Source organism: Microtus pennsylvanicus, chromosome 9, assembly GCF_037038515.1.
Source record: "Microtus pennsylvanicus isolate mMicPen1 chromosome 9, mMicPen1.hap1, whole genome shotgun sequence".
Classification (NCBI taxonomy): Eukaryota; Metazoa; Chordata; class Mammalia; order Rodentia; family Cricetidae; genus Microtus; species Microtus pennsylvanicus.
The window spans coordinates 68932828-68946478 of NC_134587.1; the positions used below are offsets into that span (position 1 = coordinate 68932828).

Below are 13651 nucleotides of genomic sequence, written 5' to 3' on the forward strand. Positions count from 1 at the left end.
GTCAGCATGATCTACAAAGTGAGTTCCAAGGCAGCTAGGGCTACACAGCAGGATCCTGTTTCAAAAGAACCAAAAAAGGGAAAAGAAAAAAGAAATGCAGGCCGCTTTTTATCCACAAAAGTATATTTCAACTGAACCGAATGGACTATTTAAAATAAGCAAACGTTTCAGTTTGGCCGCTAGGGGTCCCTTTGTGCATGTCCGACAACTTTCCACATAGGGGTTTAGTTTCACAGTTGATCTTCAAGAATTAAAATTTACCCTCTTCTTCTCTGCCTTCAGACAGGGTCTCACTGTGTAGCCCGGGCTGGCCTGGAATTCCCTATGTGAACCTGGCTATCCTCAAACTCACTGAGATCCTCCTGATCACCATACCAGGCTAAAGCTTTCTTTTCTCCCCCTGAAAATTCTAATGGTAAAATTATAAGCTCTACGATAATAATTTTAATATTGATTTAATAAGAACCATTGCATTATCATAAACATGTACTCTTACAGAAAAGATTAATAAAGGATGCAAAAACATTCCTGTCGTCTCACAGTGAGATATTTAATACTGGAAAATTTCTTATCCATGTATTATATTCACTTACAAACAAGCACAGCAAGATTTATTAAGTATTTGTAAGCCAGCTGAACTAGCCCATACCCAATATTTGAAACACAAAGTAGATTTTCTAGCATGGTCACAAGTCAGCAAGCAATCCAATTCTTAAAAATCGGGAGGGGGTAAAAACGCTTTTTATGAAGTCCATTTCTTTAAAGCAGTGAATACTCCAGGTTTGTATATTTTATCGGGCTTGACATTTGGATTTTAGGATAAATGTAAATTTATCTACTTATCTAAAAAAATTTTCAGAAGAGAAGCCCCCAAAAGTTTTTACTGCCATAACTCCGAGAAACCTATTATGCTTCTGTCTTAATGACCTGTTTGCTCATTTACTACGAAAAGAGTAAGCATGTTCTTGAACCTCAGAATATGCTATATGTTGAAAACATAGGCATTATGTGTGCCTACTTCCCTCAATAAAATCTCTAAGGGGCATTTATGAGCTCCTCAGATGGGAAATCCAAATGCCTGATTGAAAAGCGAGAGTGTTACAGGAGGAGGGAAGTGGAGAGGGCTGGGAGAGGATCAGGCCAGGTCCACATCACTTCCCTGGCTCACCCTTATTTTACACATTTGCCTATTCGTAAGTGCAGTTGTGGCTTCTTTAAGTTGTAGTAATACTGAAGGATAGGTTAAAATAGTGAAAAGCCTGGCCTGGGACTCCTAGACTGTGATCCCAGCCACTGGGTAGGCTGAGGAAAGAGTTCCTGAGTCCAGTTGGAAACGAGCCGGGGCCACATAGCAAGCCCCATCTCAAAATAAATGAGTAAGAATAAATAGAAAATGGTTACAGATTAGCTGGGAATGGTGGGTTGTGTTTATAATCCCAGTACTCTGGAGGCTGAGGCTGGAACATTGGCAGGAGTTCAAGGCCATCTTTGGTTAACAAAACTTTACAGATTAACTGTAAAGTAGGCTAGGGAGGTGGTTCAGCAATGTGGCTTACATGGTGAAAGCCTGGAATCAACTCCTACAAGCGTCCTCTGATGTTAACACACAAAAATTAAAATGTTTTGGTCTTTTTCCTAGACAGGTTTTCTCTGTATAACAGCTCTGGCTGTCTAGAACTTGCTTTGTAGACCAGGCTGACCTGGAACTCAGAGATCCACCTGCTTCTGCCTCCCAAGTGCTGGGATTTAAGGCATGTGCTCCATGCCAGGCATAATAATAATTAAAATAATGTAGAAAATTAATAGTAATGCCCCCCAGCCCCAGTGGTGGCAACATGGCTTAATTCCAGCACTCGGGAAGCAGGCAGGAGAACTATGAGTTTGAGGCTGTCCTGGGCTACATAGTTTTGGGATGGCCAGGGACCCTGTCTCAAAAATTTCACTAAATAAATAAAATCAATTGGATTGCTTTCAGTGTTACCCTTAGTATAGCAGTCACGTTAACAAACACATACACATTTAGTGCCCATTAAAATCTCTGAACTGGCCCGGAGGTGGTGATGCACCACTTTAATCCCAGCACCTTGGAGGCAGAGGCAGGAGGATCTCTGAATTTGAGCCCAGCCTGGTCTACAGACAGAGTTTTAGGAAAGCCATGGCTGTTACACACCTCAGAAAAGCAACAATCTCCCCACCCCCCAAGCTGGGTGGTGGTGGAGCACACCTTTAGTTCCAGCACTTGGAAGGCAGAGACAGGTGGATCCCTGTGAGTTTAAGGCCATCCTGGTTTACAAGAGCTAGTTCCAGAACAGGCTCCAAAACTACAGAGAAGCCTGTCTTGGAAAAAAAAAAAAACCAAAATAAAAATAAACAACAAAAAAAGTCAAATTACTGAAATGTAGAAATTTTGTAAAATTTTGAGGTGGTGGGCTGGAGAGATGGCTCTTGCAGAAGACCTGAGTTCGGCACCCCACGCGGTTGCTCACAACCTTTACCCATGACACCAGTTCCAGCAGATCTGACACCTCTTCTGACCTCCCCTGGCATGCACAAGACGCGGAGATATACACGTGAACCACGCACTGAAAAACATAAAATTATAAAATCTTCCAAAAAATTTTCCAAGATGGTATTTGGAAAGAAATACATCAGAAATCTCCCGTCATGGTAGCAAATAGCACGAGCACTGTAGTATCTCTGGCAAGAGAGTATGACACTTGGTAGTGATAGGGTTCTGGACTTCTCGGAACAGAAAGCAAGGGCGTGTATCGGTTTCCTCATCTGATCGCTACGTCTGTTCCTTTTGTAAGTTCACGTCTCTGGGTTGATGGTTCTAAGTAATCACCACTAGGCCCCAGGAAACTACCTCTGCACTCCCTTCGAGACTGTTTACCCGGCCCTGTCATTGTTTCATTCCTATTTCCTAGAACGGGGAGGGCTGGAGGTTTGCAGAGCACGGCCTCCTTCCTCTCTCTCGGGTGATCGCTCAGGGACAAATACCCTCACGTCACTCGGTGCCGAGGTCTGGCCCCGAGCAGCGCAGGGCCCGGGCACGTGACCCGCCCGCAGTCTTGGCGGTGGCCGGCGGCCCGGGATGCAGTCGCGCTGACGTCCTCCTGGTTACCCACAAGCCTCTGTGCCCCGGTGCGGGCAGGAAGAGGGCAGCCGGGTCCAGCGCCTGCCCAGGAGGTCGGGGTGCCTTCTGAGCCGGACGCGGACGCTGCTCGGTACCCCCTAAGCCCCCAGTGCTTGCAGCCTGGCAGCCTTCCGTCTCTCCGCGGGGCAGCAGGGGAGACTGCCAGCCCTGGCTCAGACTCTCGTCCTAAAGTGCAGCCCCTTGTCGGGACTCCGGGGGCCGGGGCGCTCTGCTGACAGCTGTCAGAGTGACAGCGACTCCCGAACCCGAGCACTCCCTGCTCTGCGTAACCTCGTCCGGCACCTTAGGGTCTTCCTAACGTCTAGGAATTGTAGAGCAGGGCCACTCGAGTACCATATGGCGTCTAGTACGTGCTGCCGTTTAGTAAGTATTAGCCCCGCAGGCCCGACCTGGCCGCCCCTCCGCACCAGCCCTTCCTGTCCCTCTGCCTCATCGCCTGCGGTCTCGCGTCGGCTCCAGACTCTCGCGCGCCCCTCCTCTCGGCGGCTGACGAGCCTCTTCCTCCTTCGCTCCCAGCGCCCGGGCTCAGGACTGCATTTCCCGGCAGGCGTCGCGGCCTGTGGCCAATGAGGGACCTAGGATTTGGCGGCGGCGCCGCCGAACGGGGCGGGGGGGCTTTGTGCGCGGAGGCGGCGGCGGCGGCGGCGACGGCGGCGGCGGCGGGAGCTGGCGGCACGGAGATCCGGACGGAGGCCGAGGCCGGGGCTGTGTGCCGGGCGCCTAGGAGAGGTGTGCAGCTTTCGATTGAAGCCCCGGGTCCCCGCTGCCCTTCGGGGCCGCCAGCCTCCGGCTCCTCTCCGGCACCAGCAGCTACTCGGCGACCCCCGTCCGGCCGCCTCCCCTTCGCTCCGCGTCGCCCGCAGCCTTCCGTCTGCCCGCAAACGAGCCCAGCCGGCCGGGCCGTGGCCCTCCTCAGTGCCGGCCGCCATGGCAAGGGTGCTTGGCGCGGGGGAAATCTAGTCCGAGGATTTCATGCGGCCTAGCTCGGTTCCGTCTCCTGCGCCCGCGGTCCCGGCAGCTGCCGGCAACCCAGCCCCACTTCGGGCCTCCGTGTCTCTCCTGTGATCGTACTGACACGGCCAGGGGGTTAGAATGGAACAAACTGAAGGTAAAGTGCTTGTGGGTGCCTGCGTGTGTGTGCCGCGTGTGTGTGCTTGTGCGTGTGTGTGTGTGTGTGTGTGTGTGTGTGTGTGTGTGTGTGTGTTGCGCGTCAGGGCTGAGGAGGCTCCCTGGGGTGGGGGCGACCTTAAGACCCAGACACCGGTACGGAGTGAGACCCTGGAAGGGGAGGTGCCGCGGGGTGGCCTGGAAGGGTTCGAGGAAGGAAGAGCAGATGGTAAGGTGGGTGTGGAAGGAATCGGGAGGTGGGGCAGGTAGGCTTGGGATATGATGTAGTGGTGCTGAGCTGGGAATTGGGAGTAGAGGTGGGATGGGGGCGGGGGATAAGGATGGAAACGGGGGAGGGGGAGGGAAAGAAGAGTTAGATTTGGACATTAGAGACCTCGGTAGACTGCAAATTAGGGAGGTCTGGAATGGAATGTGGAAACTAGAAGACTTGGGGGAAAGGGATGGGATTGATGGAGAACGAGGCATCGCCTGGGAATCAAGGGAGAAACTAGTGAATCAAAGTGGAGGAAAAGATAAGATTAGGAAATAGGGATGAAAAATGATTGTGTCAGGATGCAATAGGAGGATAGGAAATAGACGCAGGAAACTGAAAGACGTACGACTGGGCTAGGGAAAGGACACTAGCTGAGTGTTGGAAGGGATGAGAATTATCGACCAGGCGTCACCGGAGTGTGAGGAAAAGAAGGATGGAGATTATTGAAGTGTTAGAAAGGAAAGCCTTTTGTTCCTATATTTGTGTGTATTCTGTCTTGTATTTCAAGGCTAGAGAAATAGAGAAGCTAGTGGTTATGGGGTTGTGATTGTTGTGAAATGAGGGCGGTGTGGGTGTTACTGTTCTGAGCGAAGAGGAGATGTGTTTGTGTTATGGTAGGGAGACAGGGAGAGACATGGCCATAATTTGATGGTTTTGGTGAGGGAGTGAAGACTATTCAGATTTAAAGGGGGCAGGGGCAGCCATGTTTGCTACCAGGCACTGCAGTGTAAATAAATTCCTTTTCCTCTCCCGACTTCTGCGTGAATCTGGAGCCGACCAGTTCACATTGTTACACCCCCCTCCCTTCTATTCATGAACTTCTCTTAGCTCTTGGGTCATTTACGATTGCTCATAACCACCAAAGAAGGTAGTGATGTTTTCCATCTTGTGTGTTTTGCTGCTTCTCCCTTTTTTCCCCTTCTTCCTTCTGGTTGCAGAAGAAGCATACCGATAAATTGCAGTGTAAAATTTAACCCTTTTTTATAAATTTAAAATTACGGTTTTTTTTTAACTAACTGAAGAAATCATTACTAACCTATTTCAAACATGATTGTGAAAAGTCTTAAATATTGATTGGTTTCAGACACCTCAGAAGCAAGCCAACATTTTTTTTCAATTCTTTAAGTAAACAAGGAAATTGAATTGGTTATTTTACTTGGGGCGCTCTTCAGAAGGGGTGGGGAAGATCAGCCTGTATCTGCTTGCCTAATTTTGAATATTGGAAAATTAGAAATGTTCCTGGTGCTAGGTAATAATGCATGTTGTTATGGGTAATGCTTTTTTTCAAATCAGCTTTCTATCACCTCTTCCCTTTGCTTTCGTGTAGCTAGCTCAATACAGTCTCCAAATGCCAGTTCAGCACAGCACTGTGATCTGTGAAGTGACTTATAATCCTTAGATCCTCATTGAGTTGCCAGGGTTTAGGGGGTGGGTGGGTAGGAAGTTCTGTCACTCTCAGGAAAGCTACGGTGAATCTTTAATGTCACTACTTGTATGATTCTGAATAGTTACTAAGGGTCTGAATCTTGACAAAGTAGATCAATTAGTATTGGGTGAAATCTCTTTTCATACTGAAAAGAATTCAATATGTGTCCTACTTAAAAAATAACCATAATTGTGATAAATCCAAAGTTTAGCCCATGACTGAGTAGTGAAACTGTTTTCTAATACCTATGTAATGGGCTCAGCCCATTTGTACTGCGGGCTGATGCAACAAATCTTAATAGTAATGTTCTCTCGGTTTTTATGGAGTCTGGTGGGAAACTTAAATGTAATGTTGTTGAAGTGGTGCTTTCTGAGATTAGACTTGGCATAAATGTTGGGTTTATGGCAGGGTATTTTGATTTGACAATATATGGTATGAATTTATTTTTTTTAATTCTGGAGACAAATTCAGTTCAAAAAGGCCATTCAGCATGTTCTTGAAATTTATTTTGATGCAGGTATTTTGTTTGTATTTCTTTCTTGGTTTGCATTTTATTTGTAATTAAGTAAATTTACGTGCATGAACTATTAATGCCGGCATTTTTAGGAAACTGAGCAATTGTGTATTACAATAGAAAACATCTATTTGGAAACGCAAATGAGCCATCTTAGAGTGCTCTGTTCTGGGTTCCTTGGATGGGTATCCATTCAGTGAAGAAGTCTATCATAGTTATTAAACACCTGAAATAGCAATCTGTGCTGATTACTAAATTTTTAAAAATTATTTTATTTTTTTGTGTACGAGTGTTTTTACCTGTATGTGTGTGTGTGTTCGTGGAGGCCAGAAGAGGGTGTCAGGTCCCTTGGAATTGGAATTATGGATGGTTGTGAGCTGCCATGTGGGTGCTGGGAATTGAACCTGGGTCCTCTGGAAGAACAGCTACTGTTTTTAACCACAGAGCCATCTCTTTGACCCTGGTATATCTTTTTATTTATGTAGTGAGACACACTCTCTCATATATTCCAGGCTGGCCTCAAACTTTCCATGTAGCTGAGGCTGACCTTGAACTTCTGATCTTGAACTGCTGATAGTATAGTATAGAGCTAGCACGCCTCATTTACGTCAGAGTGCTAGGGGTCCCTCCTAGGGCTCTAATGTTTGCTAAGCAGGCGTTTCACCAACTAAACTACATCTCTCTTCCCTTTTTTCTGAGTGGCAAATTAATGAATGGTTTTATAATGGTTAGATTAAAGAAACTTTGAATGAAGGAAGCTAATTGCCCACAAAACTGGTTAGTTTTGGTCCAGCTGTCCAAAGTAACTCTAAAGACAATAGTTTCTGGAATTTTAAAATAATCATAATCAACAGTAATAGCTATAGTAATAGTTGTCCTCTTGCAGTGTGCTATGCTTAGTGTCCTGCGTGTATGCTTTCCCCTATCTTCACTATGGTTTTCTGAGACACTACGTCTAACTGCTTTTTGCAAATGGAGAAAGAGGTTAGATAACAACATTACAATATTTCAATATCTAAATAACCAAGCTGGTATTTGAGTATAGGTCTTTTGAATTATAGAACCCAGACAGCAAACTGTTTCTGCTCATTTCTTCTTTAAAGTCATAAGAATAACACATACTTGTTATTTAAGATATTTCAAAAGAATAGTGCCCCCATTGTCACTTTAACTACTTGGAGGTGTCTTGAGTGTCCTAGACAGTTTCGGTGGATTTCCTCACATATATATATCGGGCTCACACTCATAATTCTAGAACCCAGGCCTCTCAACTACACCTTGGCCTTTTGTTTCTTTTCTTTTTGGGGCTTGTCCTGGAACTTGCTCTGTAGGCCAGGTTGGCCTCAAACTCACAGAGATCCGCCTGTCTCTGCCTCCCGAGTGCTGGGATTAAAGGTGGCCTTTTCTTATTTTATTGTGAGTTGCTCAGACTGGCCTCAAACTTGATATCCTCTTGCGTCAGTTCTTCCATGTATCTGACATTATGTGTACCACAGCTCTGACTGCCGATTTGCTTTACTCAGCAGGCATATGGACCTACAACTTTGAGTCAGGGTGTCACTACGTAACTCTGGCTGTCCTGGAACTCCCTATGTAGACCAGGCTGGCCTCTGACTTACAGAGATTCATCTGCCTCTGCCTCTGCCTGAGTGCTGGGATTAAAGGCATCCCCCATTATTTCCAGCTAAATTTACCATTCTTTTGCTATTTTAAGAATATAGTTGCTTGTGATTACATTTGTAACAGTCTGCTTTAATGGAAGATAAATGGTGCAACCTAGCTTATTTTACGTGAGAAAAAACTGAGGCCTATAGAAGTTAAGTCCCAAGCTTTGGTGACAAACCAGTGACTCAAGAACACATTACTTCCTTACTATGAAAGTTTTTGAGCTGTTCTGTAAGTTCCAGGTGAGAGGGAATGAGCTGAGGTCAGCCAGCGTTAGTGTAATGAATTCCAGGGAGTTGCAGTGAGGCAAGGGTTCATGCTTGTGTTTTTTTCACACTTTGACAGGCAGCATATGGGTAAAATGTTTTTATGTGCAAATGAACTATATCCAGGCTATTTTGAAGTTTGTGTTTTCTTCAATATAATAGGTTTTGGCAGAATTTTTCTTGTAATGAAATTGTCAATGAAATAGTTAGCAATGACGGGGGAAAATTAGAAGCCTAGTCTTGGTCTTAAAGTAAAATTGAGACACTGAACAAGTTTTCTTTGTTTTTGTTTTTAATGAGCTGGAAATTCCTAATTAAAGGCAATAGTTTTAAAAGGATGTCAGGCTGGACATGGTGATGCACGCCTTTAATACCAGCACTTGGGAAGCAGAGGCAGGTGGATCTCTGTGAGTTCGAGGCCAGCTGGGGCTACAGAGAGAAACCCTGTGTTGAAACACACACACAAAAGAGAAGAAGAGTTGTCAAATATGAGTCCAAGAGAAACATTTAGGATCCCAGCACTCAGGAGGATCTCAAGTTGAGGCCAATCTGGTCTAAACAGTGAGACTTTATCTCAAACACACACACACACACACACACACACACACACACACACACACACACACACACACACAGAGTTATAACATCCGTACTGTTCATTATAAAAAGGAAGAAATGATAAACACAGCATGGATGGATCTTGAGTTAATTCTCTTAAGTGAAGCGAGACCAAAAAGGAAACATATTCTATGATTCCAAACAAAAGTCATATATATGCACACTGCTCCACAGTGACAAGCAAATCAGTCCCAAGACATTAAAATTCTTAAAGCTTTAAAAAGATTTAGGAGTTGGTATTCATAAAAATCTGTTTTTTAATGCAATGCTGTTTTTAGTTTTACTTTAGAGAAAAAAAACAGTATTATTACTTTTAAAGAAGCAATTAAAGTGATTTTTTGATTAATAAACAACATATCTGACACTTGATTTTTTTAAATAATTAATGAGCTTTATTTCTTTAGACTAATCTTTTCATAAATTATTAATAGGATGGGGCCTGTGGGTGAGTTAGCTCAGCAGGTAAAGGCATTGCTGCCACACATGGCAGCCTGAGTTAGATCACTGGGACCTTAATGGTGGAAACAGAGAACTAACTCCTGAAAATCACCCAACCTACATAGACACCCGCACAGATTAGTTTAATCTTAAACATTATAAAGAGTAACTTATCAACTAGATGTGTTAGAGTCACCTTATTTTACTCTGTGTGTGTGTGTGTGTGTGTGTGTGTGTGTGTGTGTGTGTGTGTGTGTGCAGGTGTATTTCCTTTCACTCTGAGTTCCAGGGATCAAACTCAGGAAGTCAGCTGTCCAGGCATGTCTCTGACCCCTAAACTGCCTGGACAGTCCTTCCTACCTTGTACTTTGTAAAAGCTTACAGGGTCTCCAGGCCATGGTGGTGCAGGCCTTTAATCCCCAGTACTCGGGAGGTAAAGGCGTCTTTGTGAGTTCAAGGCCAGCCCGGTCTACAAAGTAAGTTCCAGGGCAGCCAGGGCTGTTAGAGAAACCCTCTTGAAAAAAAAAAAAAGCTTACAATTTCATTTTCATTTTTACTAGTAACCTTAGGAAATATGTAGTAAGTTCTTTAAAACACCACTGTAGCATGTATAATACCTATTAGTGTAACATGAAAAAGTAAAAGATGTATTTTGAATTTTGTGAATTAGAAAGCACTGTTTTTACTGAATGTGTGTTGTTACTCCTGTAGTACATCTGAACAAGATTTCGAATTTGAAAAGACTCCCTAAAGAGGATTCTTAGCTTATTTAAAAATTAGAGGTATGGCTTATTTTGTTTGTTTTGTTTTAAGATGGGGTCTCCAGTAGCCCAGACTGTCTGGCCTCTACTGAACTCCCTATGTAACTGGGAGGCCTTGAACAAGTGATCCTTTTGACTCTGCTAAGCATGGGCATTCTCTACTACACTGAACCAGATTGTTTTTTCTCTTTGAGACAGGCTGGCCTCAACCTGGAGGAGGCTAGCCTTGAACTCCTGTTTATACTACCTTCATCTTCCAAGTGCTGGGGTTTATGAGCATGTATCACCAAGCTGGGGTTGATATGGACCTGATCCTAGTTAAGACTTACATGGAGGCGAAAGCAAATGGGAAAATGAAAAAGAATTATATACATTATAGTTTTCATTTTATGTGCCCTCTTAGGTTGTTTTATAAATACTCATGCAATAACTCCAGTTTTTAAAAAAATGAACTTGAAAGCACAATATTTATTTAACTCAGGAATGGGAGAATTTGAAATTTCCTAGATGCCTCAGACCAAAAATACTTTAATTTAATATAGAATAAATTTTTAGATTTCAGTCCACTTCGAAAACCATTATTTTTTCAAAATTTATTTATTTTTCTTTTATGTGCATTAATGTTTTGCCTGCATATATGTCTGTGTGAGGATGTTGGGTCCCCTAGAACTGGAGTGATACAATTGTGAGCTGCCATATGGTTGCTGGGTCTTGAACCCCAGTCCTTTGTAAGAGTGACTGAGCCATCTCTCCTGTCCCCCCAAATTAGTTTTTTTTTTTTTTTTTTTTTTTTTGGTTTTTTGAGACAGGGTTTCTCTGTGGCTTTGGAGCCTGTCCTGGAACTAGCTCTTGTAGACCAGGCTGGTCTCGAACTCACAGAGATCCGCCTGCCTCTCCCAAATTAGTTTTTAGTAAACCAAATTTTATTTATTCATTTCTTGCATTTAGGATGTTATTTAACTTACTTGGCCTGATACTGTGCTTGCTGTAGCTCTTCAAAGAGGATGACATTCGATTTACTTTTTCAAGATGCAGATCTTAGAACTAGTGAACTTTTAATTTGAAGTCTTTTTTTTTTTTTCGAGACAGGGTTTCTCTGTGGCTTTGGAGCCTGTCCTGGAACTAGCTCTGTAGACCAGGCTGGTCTCGAACTCACAGAGATCCACCTGCCTCTGGAATTAAAGGCGTGAGCTGCCACCACCCAGCTTTTTTTTTTTTTTGATTGGTTGGTTGATAGATTGATTGATGATGACAGGGTTTCTTTGTGTATCCCTGGCTGTCCTGGAGCTCTGTCTGCTCCCAAGTGAAGTGGTGCCAGAGTTCTAGACACTTAGAAGTCAGAAACAGGAGGATCACTTGACTACAGTAGTGTGTCAGACCAGCTTGGGCATCTTAGGAAGAGCACATCATAAACACAAATGAGCCAACAAATGGAATGCTGGCAGGGCAGAGTGGTGCACACTTTTAGTTCCAGCACTTGGGCGGCAGAGGCAGACAGAGCTCTGTGAGTTGGAGGCCAGCAGTTTGGTCTACACAATGAGCTCTGGCCAGCAAGGACTATACAGTGAAAAGCTTAAGCAGATGGCTCGTTGGGTAAAGGTATTTCCCACCAAGTTGTCATGTGACTTCTACATAAGTGCTGAGGTACATACATGTTACAGCCTCCAACACACATGTAAATAAATGTAATTAAATGAATAAAGTGAAATGTTTTGAATCGGGTTTGATTTATAACACCTTATTTTTAAAACGTACACGGGTTGGGTGGAGGTGGCATACTCCTTTAATCTCATCACTTGGGAGGGCAGAGGCATGTGAATCTCTATGAGTTCGAAGCCAGCCTGGTCTACAAAGCCAGTTCCAGGACAGCAAAGACTACACAGAGAAACCCTGTTCAGAGCTGAGTGGAGGAGGATGTCCATGGACAGTGTGTTCTACCTATCTGTCTTACTGTAAAAGATTTGCTTTGATCTAACTGACCTTTATTCCATTAGTTGTTCTGCAGTTGTGTTTGCTTTAAGCCGGTTTAGCAGAACTGTGCGTGTTGGGGGCGTGGTCTGTGCACATGTGGCTGTGCACCTGTGTGCACAAGCACAGAGCTCTTGGGTGGCCTTCTCTCCCACTCCTTACCGTTTCCTCTGAAGCAGGGGCTCCCTGTACCTGGAACTTATGTTCTATTTCTGCTAGGCTGCTAGCAAGTCTCCAACATCTTCCTGCATCTGCCCCCACAGTACTGGGGTTATAAGTGTGCATTTGTGAGATCATGCCTAGCTTATTATGTGGGTGCTGTGATCTAAACTCAGATCCTCATGGCTATGCAGCATGTGCTCTCAACCACAGAGCCACCCCTCCAACTTCCTCCTCTCCTAAATTGGGTGGGCAGTGGAGGTGGGCCAAAGTTGAAATCTGAGTTCCTATCACCATTTTATCTTACCACTGAGGGTTAATGTTCTTGTCATTGAATAGATATGACTACTTCTTAAAATTGTAAGGTTTCAAATTGGAAGTGCTAAAGCACCTAGACTATAGTAGGCATGCAGTTGATAATACATACTTCTTAAAAACAGAAATAAAGTACTGGGCCGGGCAGTGGTGGCCCATGCCTTTAATCCCAGCACTTGGGAGGCAGAGGCAGGTGGATCTCTGTGAGTTCAAGACCAGCCTGGTCTACAAGAGCTAGGACAGGCTCCAAAGCTACAGAGAAATCCTATGTGGAAAAACCAAAAAAGAAAGTATTAGAGGCTGAGGGTATGGCTTAGTAGTATTTTTCTATACGTAAAGAGGCCTTGGGTTTGATTTTCAGCATTAAAAAGGAAAGGAAAGAAGGAAGAAAAAATGCTGCTTACAGATGAGGCTGTCTTTAGTCACATGTTTAGTGGATGAAGAGGTGAACTCACTTGGTTGCCTTAGAAGAAGTTAAAATATGTTGGAGCAGCATCTCTGCATAGGTTGCGTGGGTGGTGGATGTGCTCTGCAAGAGAACTCATGTTGGTACAAGTATGAGCAAGAAGTTAACTTTCCAGTCCAAGTTTACTTCCACTATTGTTATTGTAACATGATGCATCTATAACTGAATAATGTTTAGTTTTCTAATGAAACAAGTAAGTGATGTGAAATTTGAATATAGTTGAACCTAAAATCCTGAAGTGATAAAACTGGTGAAACAAAACAAAACAAGAGAAAACACCCAAACATCTTTATGGGAAATTAAAAATTTATTAGTTTTATATATTGCTTAGTACTTTAAAATGTATTATTTTTGTCATAATTTTTTTGTTTGTTTTTGTTTTTCAAGACAGACTTTCTCTGGGTAACACCCCTGACTGACTTGGACTCACTCTGTAGACCAGGCTGACCTTGAACTCAGAGAGACCCTCCTACCTCTCCCCCCCACCCCCAATGCTAGGATTAAAGGTGTTTGCCAC

General features: G+C 44.0%; 1 protein-coding gene across 5 annotated transcripts in view; it reads left to right on the forward strand.

Moving 5' to 3' along the window:
* Positions 1-3141: 3141 nt before the first annotated feature.
* Positions 3142-13651, forward strand: part of Nsd3 (nuclear receptor binding SET domain protein 3) — a 107802-nt gene continuing 97292 nt past the window's right edge. For 3 of the 5 annotated variants that reach the window (XM_075986408.1, XM_075986410.1, XM_075986411.1), the window contains exon 1: positions 4126-4265. The gene's annotated coding sequence lies outside the window, so the exon portion shown is untranslated. Of the gene's footprint in view, positions 3521-3789; positions 4266-13651 lie in introns of those variants that run through there. The other 2 variants (XM_075986409.1, XM_075986412.1) reach the window with 2 other exon arrangements.